A 16,479-nucleotide genomic window follows, 5' to 3' on the forward strand; every position below is an offset into this window, starting at 1 on the left:
ATTTTTGTGAATTAGATAACAACTAGAAAGAGAGGAAGAATGCTCATTAAGAACAACTCGTCAATCGCGTGACTTTATGAGGCAATTAGGATAGTTTTTGTCTTTGAGTGACGCGAGGTATAGCAAAAACAATAATTAGCAGGATGCAACAAACACTTAAGGAGCTTCTGTGTCAAACAAACCTAAAAATGTTATTTTTTTCAAATTATAATAATATAAAAATAACTTAAGAACTTGATAAGAATTTTATACTAAAATAATATAACATAATGGAAAACATAATATATAGCGAAAGATAGGCATGATCAAACACTGAACAAGACAGATTAAATAGAGTAACAATATGGCTACGTATTGGTAGAAACCTGTCGTTATGATCAAATAAAAGGCCTTTGAAGTACCGAGTTGAGCTTACTATCAATCCGTACGGTGTCTTTTGTTATTAACTTTAGAACTTTAAGGTTTTTATTCGTAACAAAAATTTAAACCTTTTTGAACATAACTTACGCCCTTTCTCGATTTGTTGCGGGTGTACAACTGCACATTTTCCAAGGAGCAAGATCAATTAGTGCAACATCAAATCATAATTGAAACGACTATACAAAAATATTGCCAGTGAGATCGAGTTTTTTTCTCATAAGTCCTAATACGGTAGTAAATTTCCCCAGTGACTATATAGAGATATAGAAAGCTAACACTCAGAGCTCAAATTAGAAATAATCCAACTTTGCTATACTGATTTATGTTGTCCACAGGCGCACATTGGCAGCGACTTCAACCATCGACTTCCTGGACTTGGTATTCAAGTGCTAACACAATAAAAAAAATCGATGGTACCTCTTGCCATCCTACTTCAAACATCTACTGCGGTTTAAATTTGTATGCGCCGAATATACCAGAGATTTTTTCTGCTTCTTACAGGGAAGCCTGTTTTCACGTCAGAAGAGAAAGTGTTAAATTTATTTTTATACATCCTACGCCTGGTGTAAAAGGAGGTTTTCTTATATACACTGGATGTATATTGTGAGTCCTAGTATGACGCTCTATAAGATCTACTCCTGCGGAAGTTAGTATTAGCAATAGGAGAACAAGATGTTTTAAGTTCTTAAATTGCCTTACGGATTTAACTTTAATACTAGCAAGCGGAAAATATGATACTAAACGTATCATATTTTCTGATCGCTATTGGAAACTTTATGTTATTAAAGAGCCGTGAAAATCGCTTAGTCTTTTAAGTGTCTAACTGTTGTACCGCAGGTTTTGAGGATTTGCAACTAATCCATGTTTTTTTCCATGTTCCATGTTCTGTTAACTAGCTAACATTTTTTCTTTGATCATACCACACGATGTTCTATTACCACCTAATAAACGGTAGAAGCATACACGATATTGTAGATACTGTACATGTAAGTAGTACTTGAAAGCTAATTTGATTCACATAAATATAAATCGGTAAAAATGTGCTTGAAAACTGACGCCTTACTCTACGAGACACGAAGTCCTTAACGCAATGATACAATAATTAAAGGAAAAGATTGCTTTCAATGCCTCACACTATAGCGATGGTGCAAACAGCACCGCTTCAACTACTTTCTACCCACATCTTCAAAGTACAAATAAAACGCTCCTCACGCTAACACCATCTTCACGAATAAAAACCTTTGAAAACTTAGTAGAACCTTCCTGACGGGAAATTGCATTACATCTGAAGAGATGTGTATCGTTTGGAATAACAAAAAGCGTATAAAAGAGAGCACATTAATGTTTCGAGTTTTACGTCCGGTATTGCCGCTAGACATTAAACCCGACGGCTGGCTCCCAGCGCAAAGCGAAGTGTGTCTACGGTCGAGTTCTAACCGAGACCACAACGTGTCCCCAGGATCAGTAAGTAAACACGTCACCTATAAAAACCATTCCGAGTAGATGTTACCTACCAGCAGCGTTCAAGAAAATCTTGTTCAAGCACAAAGCATGCAAATACATTGTTTAGAAAATATAGACATCAATCTAATGATACCGACACGTTATTGTGACTCACAGAAACATAAATTGGTAGAAATTCAATATAATACTTGTCCTGCTCTTCAAAAAAATGAAATTTTAGAACGAAAATGAATCAGTACACTACTTAAAGATCGTAACGATGTAAGGTGGCCTCCCTTTGGGAAAATTCTGTCAAATATTTTTAGCACTTTAGTTGTCATTGCTAAACATCCTCTATGTATTTTTGCCCATTTATATATGGGCAACTGCATGAAGTTTTTCTCGTTTTTCTTATTTATTTTTGGAACCGTTACAAGCATTTTCTGCCATAGATGAATTTTGATCTTCGCTACGCCACGATTGCGATCAAAGTATAAGAAACGAATAACGTTAAGAGCACAAGCTCGTTTTTTCGAGTTTTCGAGAGCACTCAGAGGCAAGGTCGTGTTTTCACCGAAATCAGAATTAGAACGAACCAGTGAGGTGAGTGCAGCACAAAATCCACAATTGGATGAAAAAACAAACCTTGGCTGAGTTGTTCTTGAGATGAGATTATCAAGGACAAGACGTTTGACATCACCGTTAAAATAGGGCTCTTGCCTGGAAGTAATGGCCGGCGAGGCCTAAAAGTCACAGAAGCACTAACGAACTTACCTAACAGCTCTCATCTTGAACCGCCTGGCATGTCAGCCTCTTGTATTGCAACTCGATTGGTTTTGAGTGTCTATAGAAATCGTATCTGTTTGAGGTCCCCCTCCAAGAGAACCGGATATATAAAAGCTGTATAATAGCTTTAAGGTTCATGCTGCTTTTTCTTCCTGCTTTAATAGTAAACTTGTGCGTGTTCTTCGGTTAACAGACGGGTAACTTAACACCAAAACCCCGACGAGGCCTACGCGACTTCTGCAACTCCGCGCCGCGTTTGCGCTCAACGCATGATCTGTGCTAGTCTCTTCGGTAAGGCAATGCCTATGCATTGAGCAACTCAATACAAATCCTAGCGAGACATAGGGTTTAGTGGAAACATTGTAGGCCTGAGCATAGAAATCGGCTGATCCGTAGGGTCCCGTTGAGGGTTTTGTGGCTTTTGCTGCAATATTTGATAATAAGAATATATATGAGAAACAAGTAAAAGAGAATGTAGCAATAAAATTACGCTTTTCACACCTTCTCAAATTGATTATTGCTTGGCACGGAGCATTCAGTTAGGAAGATGAAGGCTAACTTTCACAGGGTACCCCACGTAAGCTGGTTGTTCTATTAATATTGCCTCCAAAGGTATTGTTGTAAACGTCCCCAAGCGAAAGTTGTATCAGTTAGCCCATTGGACATGCAGGATGGCAGCATTTAAAAATGAGTTGCTTGTCACGCGTAAGTGATCCCCTTGATAGCCTTTCCCACCTTTTCTGTAATTGTTATCTGCTCTATAATTGCCCGCCAGGAACCCTCGTATTTTGTGGACGATGTCTTCACAACTCTATGCAGTGACCTCATGACTAACTTACCAGTTATAAAGTATCTAAACCGTTAGTGCCGTCAGTGCCTTGGTTGGTCGTTACATCGTATCCTGGTGTGGCTGGCGGAACCGTAGGTAAAGTTAGACGTTAGGGGCTGTTAAGCCGTGTCTAGTTTGCAATTAGTGCAGCATAGCCCTTCTCCTGAGTTGCTGGATTCGGGGGCACTCGGCTGTCGTTCTCTGGTCCGGAGCACATTACCGCCCCTTAACCGAGCGAGCACGATCCTGTCACAAAGGTAGCGCTGGGCGCAATTTCTCTAGTCATGTTAGGAAATGGTGAAATTATATACATTCAAATCCCCTTTCCATTATTTTCAATCCCGTTTCAGTTCCTATTTTAAGCAGGTTGCATCGTACACTTGCTGTCGACGTTACCGTGCAAATCTCCTCGGCAAATTATTGTTATCCAAATATTTTAGGCAGGCAGCGCCAGTGGCAAATGTGCGGCCTGAGCAGAGGATCTGGTTACACGGGCGGCGATTGCGAGTTATGGAACGGGGAATAGGTCGACGATCTCTTCGAATTATGTATGACGTAGGAGATGCCGGTAAGGGCCGGGAGGGATGATTTCTGGTGGTTGCTGTGGCCGGACAGTGTCACGGATGTCGAAGACCTTTATTCGTGCCATCAAAGGTCCAGCAGCAAAGCGAGCTTACACAGAAGAGCCTACCAGACTTAGAGGGCAGCCTAGCCATCCACTGATTTGGGTTCGTATTTCATATCGTAGTAACCCGTAGAAACAACATATAGAACGAGCAAGGAGGGATGGTAGGCTATTTAATAGTTTATCCTCGCAGACGAACCTGTACCATTGCCGGTAATAAAGACCAAGATATTAATTATCTCTGGCTGGAAAAATATCCACGATATATACTGGCTTACCGTTCCTTCGTATATTCTTCCTATTTTAAAGTGCATTATATACGCTGCCATGACACTACATGGGCACAGCACTGCTACAGTCATCTAGTAAACGTGCTATATTTATATAGTAACGTGTACATTTATATAAAGAACAGTTTCTTTCTTCGTAGGCCTAGTTGGTTTGATTGATGCTATCTGCTTGGATAATATATGCAAGGCTCTACGCTTTTTACAGGAAATCTATAGGTGACTGATGATAGTGAAGAGCTTTGCCGTCAACTAAGAACTCTGCCCCAAAAAGCTGATATTCTTGACTGGACGCTGATTTTAGGATAAAAGTTCCGCACTCCTTTAAACGTGCAGTAGGATTCGAGTTCGCGGATTACGTTTCGTGGTTTTTACGCTTATACCATAATCCACTGATAGGCTTTATCAAGTATAGCTCTTATAAAGTGCACTGGTTTTGAGGAAGATCCCCAAGCAAGATTACAATTGATAAACACACTTTCTGTAAAAAAACACATAGATCAAAAACGAGCTTAAGCTTACCGGTAAGAACCCAAATCAGAGAATGTAAAATGCTAGGAAAACAGCGATTGTTGTCCTGAAAAAGGGTCCTAGGATACGCTCCTCAAGCGTAGGTCAACAGACTACTCTGCAGGTGGCCATCAACCAGTGCCCTCTTTCAGATGGCTTGCCTATTTATACCGCAAGCCGGGTTACTAACCAAGCACGCTCGGGGTTTACGAAAAGGGTGAGACAGAAAAAGCGCATTTCAGTGTATTGTGGGTAGTTTGTAGGGACACTGACAGGGGAACTTCTCTGCAAGTGCCAAAGCGAGACGCAGGTCTCAAAGTAATCCTGAGCAGACTGAAATGTAAACATTGAAACAAGTAATGATGGTTGAAGCGTCGATATCATATGCCAAGCCTCAGTAAACAATGAAATCGTACTTAGAAAAATCCATATCACCATTACTCGACATTTGTTAAAGTAGAACGAAACACGCAGGCTGAATAATTAAAGAAAGTGTTTTTAGTAGATCAATATTAAAATGAAGTTATTTTCAAAAAGGAATTTAGGGGCAAAACTGATATCGCATTTATTTGAGGCGCCTTTGAGGATTACAACTATAGGTAGTGTGAACAACGATCTTAAGAATGTTTCACTTATGGCTCAAAAATTATTAGCAAAAATAATGAGTTGCAAAGAACGCACAAAAATAATAAAATCGCAAATATTTAAAAAAAATAGAAATATAAAGCGTTCTGTCAGTCATTACGATTACCTCATCTTTATTAGTAAGACTGAGTAATATAATAAAAATTTCTTAAAGCAATACCTCGTCGCTCTGCAAGTAAAAGCTAAAAGGCAAATGTCATAAAAGGAAAACCGAATAGGAAAGTACTTGTGCGCGAACCTGAAAGTTTGATCGCTGGACATTTCACTCAAATTTAGTGTAAAGTAAGGTTGAGCTGCTATGTAGATTTAAGGCAAAGTTTAACAACCGAGAAATGTTAGGATATTGAGATATAAACATGTGGGAATTAGAGCTTTTTCAAGCTCTAGGTCTAGTCAAAGAATTGCGAATGACGATACAACAAAGGAATCAGGGGCCGTTGCGTAGGCTGAGTAGCAACGATTTAGAAAATATGGAAAAAGTTTCCAGTCAGAGCTATTATATATAAAGCCAACCCAATGGATCGCTCTACGAATGCGTTCTTAAGAGCGCGCCGTCAGCAACAAAAAGACGTTAGATCCAAGCTTTTTGCGACACCGATGGTAAATTCCGAGAGTGCCGCTTGGCCCAACAAAAGCTGTTCACAAACCATAGGTAGGTAACCTGAACAATAGGATATGGGCCTCTCTGGAACAAGGATCTAGCTGGCAAGGGGTGAGCTGAGGCCAAAAGGTAGGAATTTGCTCTGCTTGGTTCTCGTAGGATAAATCCCAACGGCGAATGGAGATCGCTAGTTCACGGTAGAGCAGCCAGTTTTTAGGAGAGGGTTGAACATGACGGGGTACAGGTGAAGGAAGGTTAGGCCGACAACAAACACACAAACGCACCCACCCACACCCATTGAAATACACAGACTAGTTGACGCGACTCATTATTTATTGACCTGGCTACTCCTCTCCGGCCACCGTATTTCCGATCGCTTACTGGCTAAATATATTTACTTCTTTATTGTTGCTAAATGCAGCGTACTGAATTTTTCGTTACATATCATATTGAAATTGACATATTAGAAGCAAGCAAATACTTCGACTACGATATGTAACAGTACGTTCGGAGGGCTATATTCTAAGCAAAACTTAAATTTAATGGTTAACCTGGCTAACTTTTGAAGAAAAAGACGGTAAATATAAATGTATGTCAGCTCTGTACCAAATTAAAATTCTATTCTGTCAGCCTAAAGATCGTATACCAAAAAATTCTAGGTATTTTTATTTTTACCCGTCCATCATCTAAACGAGAAAGTTGTTAGTTAGAAAAATCGGAGCAGATGCCTCGAACAGTATCAACTGTATCTTCTTTATTACTCAATCTTTTTTGACTCAAAATGAGATTTTCGGTTATAAATTATCCGGTAATGGTTGAAAAGAGTGAGATTTTACTGATGTGGAATATATATTATTGTATTAAACTAAAACAAAATTTGACGAAACGTTTGTGCTGATGTTCTTACAAAAAGTGATTTTGTACAGTTCTGTGCATGTATTCAGCGAATATCGGAAATTCTATAATTCGACTTATAATGTTTGCCTTAGAATTTGCATACGAACCCTTGGAATTTGCATAGTTTAGAGCGTAAACTTTTCAAAGAAATGTATTTTTATTAATGCCTCAAGTTTTCAAGTATTAGAAACACTTCCTTTTGAAGATGCCAAATAATTTTTCTGTCAGTTTCGTGCACCAATCATGAAAAACTTTCAGTTGATCATTAATTTGGCCAGTTGGGAATTGACATGCACTTGGATAAAAACCAGTATGACCGAAGAAATGACGCTTGATATCAAGGCACTTTACTACCGCGGATCAAGAATTAGCTTTGTATATTAACAGTAAAAAGGATTTCAACCGTTTACCTTGTTTTCAGTAAAACGTTTGATAGAATAAACAATTTTGTGCTGAAAGAGAAACCAAAAACAATAGATATTCGGACTCCAGCAAAGCGAACAATTATCTGATTAATAAAAAAATTGGTAGGGGTAAAGAGATACTTGAAAATTTTTTGAGAAAACTCTATCTGAAATTCCACAAAGCTTAGTTGAAACTTTCCTTGTTTTTGTTTACTTATTTACGACACCATTCTCTAGGGAAATGCTATGTTGGCTTAATGCTAATGACCTTAACCAAAAATATTTCAGATTTTACTCCCGATACTGCCTTTAAACATTGCTTAAGAAACCTGCATCCCAGCAAGAAACGAAGCAACGTCTAACGACTTAAAACTATACTGAGAAGTAAACGACACAGAGTCAAAGTCTATAGCAAATAGCTATTGATAAAATTTTAAGGTGATTTACTAAAGTGCAACGCTCATGTAGGTTCCAAAATGGGTTACTTCGAAATCATTAAGTAACAGAGTGGGTACAATGTCAGATTTTTACTGCAACTCGTTAGTAGTGGCTTAATGCTTTGCAATTCGGTCTCAAAACAGTCGGGGTATGTAAAATAGTTTCATACTGAGAAGACATTCGTACAAAGAAGCTCTACCCACTAAAATTCTACCCCTCCACAGGCATTATTATAATAGGGCCTAGAATGATACCACATTTGGGCCCTTGTTCCTATCGTGTTGAGACTTTATGCTCTTTTTAAAATTTTCGAATTGAATTCGTGCAGTCATATTTAATAGACATAGATACAGTAATTACAGTTTCCATAGGTATTGTATTTGAATTTGGTCTGCACCTTCCCACAGGGATTGGTGTCTGCTCCCGGAGTATTGGCGCTCAGGTTGTCAACCCGTGCAAAAAATACAGACGTTTTAACATCCCTTATATTCTAGGTAAATGTGTAAAATCGAACTTAAACCTATACCAAGATTTCACTAAGGAATAAATCTGTAAAGGCTTGGAGTATTAAAAAACTTTTAGTTTTTTTTTTTTTAATTATGGGCAACCTCTTAGTTCATTGGCTTTTATAGAGATTAGTAGAATAACAGAATTTTCTTAGAGACTTGCCAGATAGCTATGTAACCTTAAGATGTGTACATTTTGTAACCTTGCATGAGATAACAAGTACCTAATTTATGTTCGACGTAAGTAATTATACAAAAATAGAAATGTAAATAAAACTACAATATTTGTACTGGCTAAATAAGCATAGCCGTTGTTGAGAAATAGATTTTTTCACTATAGAAAAAAGTATCGATGGATCCGCTAATACGCGAGTCATCCTGTTATAGGCACTTAACAGTGGGTAACGATACCCGAAATATTTGCCACTGTCGACGAAGACTGAGATGAGTTTGTATTGGACCTCACGGGTTGGAAGGCCAGGCCTTTAGCTCTGTCGTGACTCACCAGACTTATCTCGAGGCGTGTATCAGTTCAAACGGAATCGCTTTCAGCATATGATTGGCTGTAATATCCATCGTTAATGCTATTTTAGGAATTATCGAAGCGAGAGGGACCCCCAAATCTGCGATCAAATAGGCAGACCCTTTGGCGGCAGCCCAAATTGTATGTTTTAATAAGCCGTTTGCCTAGAACTGTTTTCAACGTTGAAAATCGCCCTAAATGTTCATAAGGAGTCAGGCTGCGGAAGCAACTCGCATTATTTATCACGATAGTTTCAATGGTCCCGTGCAAATGCTGAAGAATCGTCACACTTTCTCGCGCAAGTCGCGCTTCGCACTTAATCATAGATGATCGAAAAGCATGCAGTAAAGGCGCTGGACATAACCAATTGAAGTCCAACCAATTGTTTGATGACCTAAACTAAAACAACGTATTTAGTTTCGGGCAAATTTCGGTCTTTTCTTCATGTTGCAGGTCGAGTTCGATTCCGTTGAAACAAGCTCTCTTCTCCCTCACGTATTCCTTTAGCATTGTACCTCTCTTTTTGCTTTTGAAAAGAAACGTTTCGAAACGAAAGAAAAGTACGGTCACCTTCTTTGTGGAAAAACGGTTTAAGAGCTTATTTTTAAAGAATTCCTGGTTGTCTTTGGCTACAATTTTCTGTCGAACGCACTTTACCGAACCGCACTTACCTTTACCTCATGAGTTTGCGAGAACTGCAAAAACCTCAATATATGTATCAGAAGACACTCTTGAAAAATCGCTTTATTATATTTGACCATGCCGTTTTCGTCTGCTGCGCCTTTGCTTATGTTGCATGATACACATCAGCACGCTACTTGAGATCCACCAAGATCTTCAGGGCCAGAAACGTGATGCACACAACGCCACAAGGCTGCTAAAGAGTTCGGAGGTCGACATCAGTTTTAAGAGCAAGATTCGACAATTTTACAATCAACACTTCGTTTCGCATTGATATGGCCGGTCCCATAGCAATCGACGACCTTCGAGCTAGCCATGCTGATTTTCCTTTGCTAGTCGTAAGCGGTTACTAATCACGGTTATAAGTCGTAAACCTGGCTCCAATATTTACATTTTTATACGCTTTTTTTTTTAGTTACAATTGCGTTGCCAACCTATTCAGCAATCAGTAATATCGAACTGTGCACTTCAGTGGTGTCGAACTGCTGCAAACAATATTTATATGCACATTTTTTTCTCCCCCAGGAAACGGAAGACACTAGCTAAAGCGACTTCGGATAATAATCCTTGGTCTGGACTTTAAACTTAGCAAGATTTTTAGAATTCTTAATTTAAATTGGAATGTTATTTCGCGTCACTGCATTTGCCTGTTTTGGCTTTTTTAGCAAACGCACTTTTACTTGTAGAGATAACTCAGTCTCATCTTCTATTATGTCTCAGATCTCTACTACGTGTAAAGTCGGAAGTTATCGCAATTATCATAGTAACAAGTAATTTCTTAGATGACTTCCTGAAGACGATGTACTTCTAAGTCTCCATGCAAGACTGCAATATAGCAGGCTCAACGAAAGGACGAAAGGTATACATAGCATTGACTAGCGGCGATGTCTGACGTAAAACAGGAAACCATTCATTATTGCGAAAATGGAATATCCTTAAACATATTTTGAGCACGTAACTCTGACCATTTCATATCTATCAGAAACGGTAGACCCAAAACTACTGAAGAAGTGAGAATTAGAGGTGAATCATCTATACCAAATGCGCCAATCGATGTGGGAATCTTACTGAGCTGACTGATAGGCAACGAATTTAATTCTAGACACGTTTAATATCAGCTGGAGCAAAAAAACTTGTAGGATACCATAAATTATTACCAATTCTGATAATAGATTCCGCTTACATTCCTAGTCGCCTAGAATAGAAGCCATCCGAACAAAACTCCCCGGGGAAAGTTATCGTTAACTAAAAATAAAACGGCGTTCATATCTAAAGTCAAACAAAAAAATATAGTAGCACTAATATTTTAAAGAATGCCTGTCCAGCTCGTACTCTTATTCGCATTCCCATAAATTTATTGCATGAATAAAGTGAAAACCACTTGCAATAGCTGCTGTCAACTCCAAAGTGAGCAGCTGTTGTTAAAACTACGCACGGCTCTACAACAATTGAACTACGTTGTGTAACTGAAAGCTAGTTTAGTGACGGAGTCTCGTGTAGGAGTGTGTCAGAAGGACAGGCTCTATCCTCCCAGGTTGATTTCTTTCTCGGCACACTGTTTAAAAAGTTTTGCCGCGAAACTTATGGAAGCTACGGGTTGACAATAACTTGGGTTAGACCAGTCCCAGTGGAGCTTATATATCTTTAAGATATAGTTTTTACAGAAATTACGGACTTTATTACCTTAAAGAAATCTTCGCTTAGCGTGTTTTTGAGATCGGCTTTTGCTTACAAGAGAAATCGGACCATTAACCCTATTGACAATAATAGAAATCCAGTAGGGCGTTGGTGATTGACATATTTAAGTCAAGAGATGTTTGAAATACGACGTGCACATGCATTTGCCATGTTCTTTTTCTTTGTATGTTAACGCTGATTGAGTTAAAACTTCTTGATGGCGACGTGGGTTTCGAACCTTTTTCAAAAACCTACCGTATCCATTTTAAGAGGCCACCTTATAGCCTCCTCAAGTTATCAGTTCTTCTATAAAGCATTCATTTTTCTTCAGTCTTTTATCTATATATAGAACAAAACGATAAAATTTTGCCAGATAGATTTCGATTTGATTTAAAATTATTTTCGAACTAGCTTGTCGCAGCACTTATCCATATTTTCCCACTCATATATATATGATCGGATATACAATAGGAATGGCCGTTTCGATAAAAATATCTTTTTATAAACAACAGAGAAAATTTGATCAGAAGTTTTCAAGGGCTCAACATTATAAACACAGTATTTTAAGATTCGTCCATCAATACCTTCATTAATGGTTCATACATGTATATAATAAGAATGCTGGAGGTTCTTTTGATTGGCTTTATCATAAACAGACATGAAAACCGAATAATGATCGGATATTTCAATAGTGTTTATCAAAATATATACAATATCAAAAGCAGTTTTAACAGAAATGAACACACTTGATCTAGGCATATACCTGGTTCGGGCGACCGAATCGATAGTTCGTATAAAGCCGAACGTACTTTAAATGGAAAATAAAATACTAGCAGCATACGAATTAGCGAGAAGGTCTACATAGCAGGCAGAGAGAAAATTGTGTGTGCCAAACAAAGCCCGATAAAGTACTGCAATAAGGATGAGGATCCGCTCCCAGAATTGCTGTAAACAGCCGCATTAATTTCCACTCCTGCCAATGCCATGCAAATTTAAACTAGATCCTTCAGTCGTGAATACAGAACGATTCCCTTTCAGAATAGGATTATTTTTGTGATTAAAATGTTAACACTTCACCATCATTATACATTGTACTACATATAATAGGTGACGTAAGTAGACTCTTTTATTGAATAATCTGCTATTCCAGTGCATTGAAACTAAGATTCAGAAATACATACCACATTTAACTACAAAGCTAGTAGTGAAGCTAATCTGTCTGATGTAGTGCTCGTGTCGCGTCTGTGAGTATCAGGCATATTCAAAAGCAATGGTTACAACCCGCCATTTTTATTTTAGTATTTATTTTTTTTTAGTATTTTAGTAGAATTTTGATTGTATATTACAAATAATCTAATCCACGGAATTGCTCTGTGTTGCTAATTGTATTGACAGATATAGCTGTCCTTAGCGTTGGCTTTTTACGGCACTTAAAAAAACTCTTATTTCCTCTCATCGTCGTTACCGCCACTGGCCTGACTAGTCTTTTCTTTTGTGATATTGTTTTTGCTCCGTCATTACCTCGATCTTGTATGTTCAGATGTGCCGTCATCAGTGGAGCCTCTTGGCTACCGCACGTTCCTATTGTCCTGTAATTTTTAGAGAATGCTTCGACTAGCTGAATCGTGTATTTTTGCTGCTGTGATTGAAACTGTTACCGTGGTTGCCGTTTAGCTGGAAGACTTAACAGCAAGTTCATAACTATGAATAGAGTACTCCTTTCAGTACTAATCTGTCTTATATTTTAGGCATGGATCGCCTCAGCTGTCTTTGGGTTGCCAAAAGCATTGTAACGAAAACAGATACAGTGCTGTCCGCCTTAACGTGATCCAGCTAAGAACATCGTCTACATCGTATGACTGCCCCTTTGATAGGCACTGAATTGCTGTATATTGTAATGACATTCGATGTAAGCTGAGTCGTTGTTATGTGCGCAACGCATGCTTCCGTCTTGGTAGCGACTGGCATACTCTCATATATTTAGTATACTCATCGGCGATGTAAGTATTATGATCAAATTTCTTGAACGCCGCTAAAATTTAAACCTTTGGAACTTCTACTGGAAGGTAACTGAGTGTTTTGAATTTGGTTCTAAGTCATCTGTGTAGTGACTCGATCTCCCGATTTGGAGAATGGGAGGAAATAGTAGCTGAAATCTACCGCCAGAAAAAATGGTTTTTTGACAATATCTACAATCACCGGGTTCTCCAAAAATGATTTTTTTTCCTGGAAGACTTGACGCTTTTCTTGCATCGAGGCTAGCCCAACTAATAATTGGTGTCTCGAGAATAAGATTATTCGGGTCTCCCGTTTCATCAATTTCTATATCCATTTAATGTCAGACTACGAATTTGGCAAAAGAAAACTGATTGGCACAGACGCGCGTTCTGATTCGAATAACTGACCGTTAATCGGGAACGTTCACCGAATTTACTCGTGTTATATATGGAAATGTACGTTACATAACATATTTCTATTTATTGTACATACGAATAACAATATGAAAAGGCATACATTTACTGGAACTAATGAAACTGGGTTGTGTGGAATATATAGCGGCTAGCTGTCTATATACTCACTATAGCTTCAAGATTGTAAATATAACTCCTTGTCGGGTTTGAATAAGTGTGATTCATCTATGAGATGTTTCCAAATGGGACCGGTATTCTAACACACGTACGTATTTTTATGGACAATTGCGTCAACCGGCTAGAAACTTAGTAATCGGTCCAATTCATATCCGACGATTTTTTGGAAGATGAGTTTTTGCTTTTAACAGGCCTCTTGGTTTCCTAATTGTATTAACCACCATTCAGGCTATAATGACGACTATCATTATGACACTGACATATGCAAACTGATTCACAATTTGCATCTTTTGAGTCTCGGATGACATAGGGGCAGTGTCTGCTAATAGCCCCCACTGACGCCTTGTCACTTCAGTTTTATGCTAATCAGCTTTAGGTCCAGCTTGCAGGCCACTAGCGCAGACTCCTAACACAAAATTGAATTAATTCATGACCTACAGAACTATGCCGTTACGAAGACGTTTTCTTACTTTTGATAGCGAGTGTGGTATAAATACGAAAAACAATCTTATTGGTGAATTAGATACACTGCCGTGGTTCTATTCGTTTGCCTCAATCGTTGTCATATAATCTGTAGACTATTTATATGGGTCTTTGCTCAAGCATATCTTTCAGCAATTTCAGAAAAGCCTATGATTGAAAAAAGTCTCTCACAAAGCGCAAAGGATAACTTTCTGGCCAAGTTTACAATTTTAGCATAATGCAAGGAAAATGGCTATGCAGTAGTACTATAACTACAAAATTCAGTTGACTTTCCGGGGGTATCAGATGGAAGAATCGAATTATAACTTTACACTCCTAAGTATCTGGCTATGACAGAAAGTTTTTTTTAAATAATTAAATATTATAAATAGTTGTTTACAGTACCGCTAATGGCACATTATTAATGTACTTCTAAACTTAAAGACACGTAATGTGGTCTAGGCTTAAAACCGAGCGTAACTATACTGCGTTTCATGCTGAAGCCAACCATCTGAAGCAATGGCGGTGCCGAACGTAAAACTCGAAGCATTATTATTCATCTACTATACTTACTTTATAAAATATACATTCAAGTTGTTATGCCTTGATTAACAAGAAGCAGCCTGATACTTTGGAACGAAAGGCCGTTAGTGTTACAACACGAAAGATATAATATCCTTTCGTATCATACGAGGTCATTGTTAGGTAGTCGGAGGCTTTGAATCATTAGATGCTTCATGTGGGCGACTTACGACACCAGTAATACACTCGGAAAGAGCGCATTTGGATCTGCTGGCGTAACGACATTGCTTGGCTGGAAGATGCAATGCTGGGCATAATTTTGGCTACAGTGTTCGCTATGGTGCTATACTGTTATACGGGCAGTGTAGTGCTTTTTCCTTTGGACTTTGATTGGAATTTGCTTGCCGAGATCGCTCCTACTAAATCTACACCTCATTTTTGTTAATCTTTTCTAATAGTAGTACAGACTAGCGGAATACGTAAAAGGTTATCATTGGATCAGTGGGCCGGAAGCACCTCAGTCAGGTTCTTCACCTCAAAATACCCGTCTCAACAAGATTAGGGCTTGGAGTCTTTCGTTTATCTAAATAACTGTGTAAGGCAACGCCGTCTATGTACGCGATCTGAGTTTTGCTCAGCTAGTATGCCTTGTTTTCCGGAATGCTCAACGTGGATTTTTCTAGGGTGTACAGGGCCTAATTTTTGCAAACTGTGCGGCTGCATTAATTCTTTATGTTGTAGCTTTTTAGAAATCGTTTCGAATAGCAGCCCTTTTTGGTAAATCGTATCTCAGCCAGGAGAAGAACCATGATATAGAAGGCATGAAGGTACTCAATTTTTAGTTATGGTGTTCGGAATCGATGGTAGACAATGAAAGACCATTGGCATTTGGGTGCCCTGGTTTTCCTTTGCTATATGACTTGCGCTCCGCACTTGCACCATCTATGTTCCATCACGGCCTTGTATCTATGTGGCGGACCTTCTAGCGTCTGGAGTAATATGGGATAATCACCCATTTTGTCATTGGGCATAATGTTCATTGACTCAGTAGCCGTCCCACAATTATAATGATTCTAGCTCTTTCAGGATCAGAATCATAAGTAGCGTGAGACCAGCAGCCTATGATTGCTTTGTATATTGCTTTTTTTCAATTTACTTCGCCAAACTTACTGCGTTTCAGTTAGCTTTTTATTTGCTTCATCCTGTTGTAAATTTTTTTTCATTTCTTTTGAATGCTTTAATCTCATTTTGGGCCACTTTTGTTGCGTCAGCTTAATGAGTGATGTCGCGCTTGCTCCAGAATTCCAAGGAGGAGCGCACAAATGTATACAGACTTGTCATCGAACTGTCCAGACATACGACCCGTTGTATCATAGGCATGTTACAGTATTCTTCGCATTTGTTGTCCACACAAACTTGTTATTTGCTTTCGGCTTTACATAACAAATGAACGCTCAGTGTGAGTTCTCTATTGCTCAGGCATATTCGAAGCGCATTCGAAGTAATTCGATTCTCTGAGTAAGCCTTTGCAAACCAACTAAAGAAGTAAACTTGGGGGTACTACCAAGTCGTGGAGCAAAAACTGGCAGTTAAAATAAGTTAAACATATAGCAACTTCATCACCGGCGGCTTCGC

The 16,479-nt window shown here is 38.6% G+C and overlaps 1 long non-coding RNA gene across 17 annotated transcripts in view; it reads right to left on the reverse strand.

Annotated features, from left to right (window-relative positions):
- The window catches only part of LOC111249751 (uncharacterized), a 67,355-nt gene that overhangs the window by 9,739 nt on the left and 41,137 nt on the right, over window positions 1-16,479 (reverse strand). For 4 of the 17 annotated variants that reach the window (XR_015326219.1, XR_015326220.1, XR_015326217.1 and 1 more), the window contains exons 2-3: window positions 3,489-4,302; window positions 2,638-3,073 (exon numbers count right to left, since the gene is read on the reverse strand). The exons of 12 other annotated variants lie outside the window; for them this stretch is intronic. This is a non-coding gene — a long non-coding RNA (uncharacterized LOC111249751). Of the gene's footprint in view, window positions 1-2,637; window positions 3,074-3,488; window positions 4,303-4,912; window positions 5,234-16,479 lie in introns of all 17 variants that reach the window. One more of the 17 variants, XR_015326218.1, reaches the window with a different exon arrangement.

This window comes from Varroa destructor, unplaced genomic scaffold, assembly GCF_002443255.2.
Source record: "Varroa destructor unplaced genomic scaffold, Vdes_3.0 BEIS01000004.1, whole genome shotgun sequence".
NCBI classification, from domain to species: Eukaryota; Metazoa; Arthropoda; class Arachnida; order Mesostigmata; family Varroidae; genus Varroa; species Varroa destructor.